Source organism: Eleutherodactylus coqui, chromosome 4, assembly GCF_035609145.1.
Source record: "Eleutherodactylus coqui strain aEleCoq1 chromosome 4, aEleCoq1.hap1, whole genome shotgun sequence".
Lineage (NCBI taxonomy): Eukaryota > Metazoa > Chordata > Amphibia > Anura > Eleutherodactylidae > Eleutherodactylus > Eleutherodactylus coqui.
This window is the reverse complement of record NC_089840.1, coordinates 295,215,316-295,221,717: the sequence shown is the minus strand read 5'-3', so window position 1 is coordinate 295,221,717 and position 6,402 is coordinate 295,215,316. Positions and strand designations below refer to the sequence as shown.

The window sequence follows — 6,402 nt, the reverse complement described above, 5'->3', positions numbered from 1 at the left end:
TGTGTCTGAGATAATAACGGCTTAGTTGTATTTTCACTTTGTTATTTTTTTCATTCCTTTTTCAAGAGCCTTAACTTTATTGTTCTTCTGTCGGTCAGGCTCTGTGTTTTATATATGTTGTAGGACCTTCAATGAGGCCAACAGGAGGTGAAGCGATGATGTCACCAGGGGTGGAGCATGAGATACACTCACATACTAACTGAAAAGTTGTCGTTAGTAGTTTGAAGGCTTTTGATCTGGGGCTTCAGGTCAGTGATCTACCTGATCTGAGACTCTTTGAGGAGTTACTGGAGGAAGGTCAGATAGACATCAGAACGGGACCATGTATAGAGCTTGAGCCTCGAAGCTCAAGCAACCGTCCACCTATTCAATGTCCCTTCATCAATAATTTTGAGAGGAAGTCCCTACTGATGCTTTCTCCAAGACCCTCAGGGAGATTCTGTCTAAAGCCAAAGATACTGGCTGTATTCAGCTAGAGGACTATTATTTTATGTTACCAACCTAACTGCAGACTGCCACATTTTACAGCCTCCTGGAGGTACATAAGGGTACCAATCCACTTAAGGGGAGACCTATCATATCTGGCATTGACAATATTTGTCAAACTCAACCATATATATTAGGGCGGCCCATAGAGATATGGCAAAAAATAAAGTGGCAGCTATGCAGCCTGACACCTGCCCAATTCGTTACATCTGCTAATAGTAATGTTAGGGTAAAGTTATAGCTTTAAATTCCAACTACAAGATGGCGCTCAAAACTGATGTATATTATGAGGAATGGTGCTATGGATTTCCAATTACACGAGCTACGGCATTAATATTAGCAATTTGCTTTTGCAAAACAACCACTATAATTTACAACATTAAGTATTGACAATGGCATTTGTCATGTACTAATAATAATAATCCTTATTTGTATTGCGCCAACTTATTCCGCAGCACTTTTGAGGCACACGGGGAACACAAACAATATGAAAATGACAGAAATTACAAAAGTTACATGTGGTATTCAATTATTTAGAAACAGAGGGGGTGGGGTGATACAGAAGGTATAGGAGCAGGCGGTGGAGCGAGGGGGAACACAGCAATGCGACAATAACATGTGATATACAGTTTTTTAGAACACAAACAGGGCAGGGGTTGTACAGCAGGCATGGGGCAGAAAGTGTAAGCCATAGGGAGGGGCAGAAAGCGTAATTTTGGAGTGGGGGACTAGATCAGAAGGTTTGGTATGCTTCTTTGAAGAGGTGCATCTTTAAGGCGCGCCTGAAGTTCCGTGCGTCGGGGATTGTCCGGATGTTTTGGGGGTAGAGTGTTCCAGTGGAACGGTGCTGCTCTAGAGAAGTCCTGTAGGTGAGCATGTGAGGTTCGTATTAGAGGGGTGTTTAGTCTGAGTGTGTTGGCAGAGGGGAGTGCGCAGACTGGGTAATGTATGGACAGAAGGGAAGCGATATATGTAGGCACGGCGCCATGGAGAGCATTGTGGGTGAGGGTGATGAGTTTGAATTGAGGTCTGTAGTGGATGCCCAGCCGGTGTAGTGACTGGCATTATGCAGAGGCATCTGAGAAGCGGATGAACAGGAAGATGAGTCTAGCTGCCACATGTAGTATGGATTAGAGAGGGGAGAGTCTAGTGCGGGGAAGGCCAATAAACAGCGATTTGCAGTAGTCGAGTCAGGAAAGGATTAGGGCAATAATAAGTGTCTTTATCGTGTCTGTGGTGAGAAACGGACAGATTTTAGCAATATTCCTGAGGTGCGTATGGTATGTTCGGGCCGGAGATTGGATGTGGGGGGTAAAGGAGAGGTAAGAGTCCAGAGTGACCCCAAGGCAGCGGGCGTGCTGTGTAGGGATTATGATGGCACCAGATACTGATATGGAGATGTTGTGGAGAGGTCAGCTGGTTGAGGGCGGAAAGACAATAAGGTCAGTTTTTGAGAGGTTAAAGGGGTTGTCCCACGCCGAAATCAAAATTTTTTTTTTCAACAGACCCCCACATTGTGCACAGTTAAAAAGAATCCATTTGTTTTTTGGGGGGTTTTTTAAATCGCTTCCCTGCATCTCCGTTCTGCAGCTTTGAAGATTCTTCTTTTCTTCTTTCAAAGATGGCTCCGCTGGTCTTCTCCCACGGTACACTGCGGGTCTTCTCCCATGGTGCACCGTGGATTTTCTTCTCCAGTCTTGCGTTCCACTGCCGATTACAGCCACTTCATTGGCTGATCGGCACCACGTGACGGAGGCGGAGCTACGATGAGGCGGAGAAGAGGGAGGAGCCAGGATGCAGCTCGTGAGCCCGGAGGGAGACAGAAGAGGATTCCTCTGTGAGCAAACGCGACTGTTCGTGCGACCAGAGAAGACGCTTCATCGTCGCCATGGAGACGGGGACGCCAGCGCCGGAGGGGGTAAGTGTATAACTTCTGTATGGCCAATATTTAATGCACGATGTATATTACAAAGTGCATTAATATGGCCATACAGAAGTGCTTAACACCGCTTGGAGTCGCGGGACAACCCCTTTAAGCTTGAGAAAATTGGGGGACATGGTGTTAGAGACAACAGACAGACAGTTGGTGATATTTTGGAGGAAGGGTGCTGAGATGTTGTCGGAAGAGGTGTATAACTGGGTGTCGTCAGCATAGAGGTGGTATTTGAGGCCAAATCTGCAGATGAGATAACGGCTTCTCGGTGAGAAGGCTTTGTGGCATCTTCAGCTTGCGGCTATACTCAGGATGTTGGTCTTTATAAAGGAGGCAACTACTTTGGCAGTCATCTTCTCCATAGCGGCCAGGTCCTCCACATTTCTGAATAGACGGTTGACCCCCTTCCAGCCTACGATGAGCTTGGTCTTCTTGTCCCCGATCTTCTGCAGGGACTTCAGCTCTTTTACAGAGGCGTTATTGAGCTGGTTCAGTATCTTCTCTCTGCTATTTTGCAGTAGATCTCCCCACACGTTAATCTCCCCGCTTGACTCTTTCTCACGGCTAGCATGGGGTTTCTGGGTTTTCTTTTCAACTATGGAGATTCTTTTTTCCTTGGCGTTTTGGTTGAGACCCTGCAGAGGAAGGACACAGAGAATTTTCTTGGCCTTGGCAGTGGAGGTGGTACAAGTCTGCAGGGGCGTCCGGAAAGTGCTCTCGTTCACGCTAGAATCGGACAATTTGAAGGGTGAGACGCTTGATGTTTCCACACGAGACTCCACTGCCGGAGCCTTTTCCTTCAGCTCCTTCTGCTACTCCACCTCTCGATCTCCATCTGACTCTCCTTCCATTTCTTAATCAGGGCCATGCGCTCCCATTTTGACATGCTCAGTAGCAGGTTTTCCATTTTTTCCTTCTCAGTCAGGATCTTATCCAGTTTGAGCACCACTGCAGGAGCTAAGGAGGTGAGCTGCAGATTCTTGCTGTCTGTGGATGTGTTGGGAGACACTTCTGTGGAATCCTCCCTGTTTTTCTTAGGATACCGTGATGGAGCTGAAATCTCTACATCATCCTGAGGTGTCTTCAAGGTGGGCAGAACTGGCGCCTGGGTGGTCTCCTGGCTGAACGGCTTGTTGATGATCTGCTTGGACTTGGCAGCAAAGTTGAGAGCAGTGATCGTGTCAAAGTAATACTTCTGTACTGGAGCAATATTTGCGATCATAACGCTATGGGTGGAGCCAACAAGCGAATCCTGCAGAAGCCGGGTCAGCTTGCTGTCTCAGTAGTAATAATATTTGTCCTGACAATGTACACATTTGTGCTGTTCCAACCCAAAATACCTCCAAATATATGATTTCCCTAGATCTCCATACTTTGGCATGTTGATGCCATACTGAATGGAATACGTCCTGAAATAAAATAAATATGAGCTATAGGTCATGACATAATAAGTAAATATGTATAATAACAGACATACCTGAAAAGAGGACAATTTTCAGTGAAAGTCTGAAAAGTCATGGTCTTTGAGCACAACCTTGTTGTAGACATAAGAACCCAAAACTCTCACCCAAATAAAGGTTTGTTAAAAAGAAAAAAATTGGAGGGTGTCTTGCTTTGTAGTTGAAGGTTGAGTTTTTTGGACCACACTAATATATATCGCTAAAACACTTAGTCCATTTGTACTGTCACTTCCATCGTACATTAGGGATACTATGGATGTCCTCTGGCATTTGGATGGCATCAGTATTGAATCCCACATCGAATTGGCTAGCTTGGACATTGAAGCTTTCTATAGCTCCATCCCACATGGTGGTGGACTAGAGGCAGTAAAGTTTTACATTAGTCTAAGGGCTACACATTTTGAACACAACCGGTTTGTGCTAGAGCTTTTGGGATATATCCTGACCCACAATTATTGTAATGGACACTTCTTCCACCAGCTCAGGGGAACGGCTGTAGGGAGCCCTTGTACTCCGTCATCTGATAATTTGTACCTGGGCTGATGGGAGGAGATATACGTGTTTTCTGAAGCTTCTCAAATCTGAAAGGGGAGCATTTCCCTGTGTCTGTGGTACATAGATGATGTCTTTTTGTTATGGTCAGACCCTGTATCCTCTTTCTATGAATTCGTGAGCCATCCTAATTCGAATGATTTGGGGCTACCAGTCACTTTGGAGATCAGCGAAATATCGATTCCCTTTCTGGATATATTTCTCTGGAAAACTAGCGACGGCCTGATTTCATCTACCGGAAACCAAATGCCACAAACACGTTGTTATCATGGAAAAGTCGTCACCTCTTCTCTCTTAAGAAGGGTATTCCAAAGGTTTAGTTCCTTTGCTTCAGAAGGAACTGCTCGAGTAACTCCGACTTTATGGATGAGTCATCTGAACTTCGGGACAGATTCCTGCGCAGGGACTACCCTTTGGATGTGGTAAACCAGGCCTTAGCACATACATCCAAACAAAAAAGGAGTGATCTCCTCATACCGAGAACTCGCGATGATACTAGTGACACTATCAGCATCATTGGGACTTATGACAACTGTTCGACTCAGGTACGGACAATTGTGGAAAAATATTGGGCTGTTCTGAAAGAAGATGAGCACATTAAATTTCTTATACCAACTAAGCCGGTATTTACATTCCGCAGAGGGCACAATATAAAGGATAAGCTTATTAAAAGCTACCTTATCCCTCAGGTCTCAGACAAAATGTGGCTAGGGAGGTCTAAAACAGTGGGGACATTCTCTTATGCAGACTGTATGGCATGCTCACCTCTTGTGCGCTCCCTCTGCTCACTTCTGGGTTCAACCGTCTCCTGCCTGTCTAAGCCAGTCACCAGTCTCAGTGCCCGTGATTGACCCCAGTGGTCACATGCTTAAATGGGCATGTAAGGCTGGACCTGGAATTGAGCAGAGACCACGGGGCAGAGGAGTGCAGCTGCTGGATTGAGTTCAGTCTCACAAGGGGGCGGGGCAAAGGTGGTGGTGGTGGGGGGGGTTAATACATATTCGCTGGGCCTGTTAGAGTATTACAATGGCCATTCTAACACAGGATGATTTCTCCCAGCATGGTTTGACCATCATTGGACTTTATCACAAAGACCTACTGAGCACCCAAAATATACTATGTTGACATATGAGGAAATGTCATAAATACATCATAAGCCAAACTCAGTGAATAGATACAATACCAGAACCAAGCTCATAACATAAATACCATAGCAGAACTAAGCAATTGTGTTGTGGGGCACCGATGGGCTGACGGTGGCACTTCAGAACAACAGAGGGGAGACACAGCCAAGAGGAGGATGAATCCTGTAGCTCCACAAGACTCTGGTGACTGGAGAAAAAAAGATCATCTCATTTGGTGGTCCTGAAGACCACTCTGTGACTCTCATAAACTTGCAAGTGTGGTGCAGTCTGTGAGGAGCGCTGCCTCGGTGAATGAGGGTCATGGAACCTGTGTCCTCCCAATTGGTGAGGGTCTCAGAAGTAGGACCTGCCCATAACAGACATCTCTGGCACACTCACTTATAGAAGAGGTGGATGCAGCTGCAGTAATGAAGTACAGTTAGTAGTGCACAGGGGGAGGGAGGAGGAGGGGGATGCAGCTGCAGTAATGAAGTACAGTTAGTAGTGCACAGGGGGGAGGTAGCTAAATCACTTATGCAAGCAGTAGACATGGAAGAGAGATGAGGAAGGAGATACAGCAGCAGTAATAGAGCAATTCGTACAGAGGGATGAGGAGGGGATGCAGTTGTAGTACTAAAGCAAGTAGTAGGCAGGGAAGAGGGAGGAAGAAGATGCAGCTGCAGTTATAAGTAGTAGACAGGGAGGAGGGGGATGCAGCTGCAGTTATAAGTAGTATACAGGGAGGAGGGGGGATGCAGCTGCAGTTATAAGTAGTAGACAGGGAGGAGGAGGCATGCAGCTGCAGTTATAAGTAGTATACAGGGAGGAGGATGGATGCAGCTGCAGT

General features: G+C 46.1%; 1 pseudogene; it reads right to left on the bottom strand.

Moving 5' to 3' along the window:
* Nucleotides 1-2,709: 2,709 nt before the first annotated feature.
* On the bottom strand, nucleotides 2,710-3,937 carry LOC136626794 (kinesin-like protein KIF22 pseudogene; annotated as a pseudogene).
* Between the last annotated feature and the right edge of the window lie 2,465 nt (nucleotides 3,938-6,402).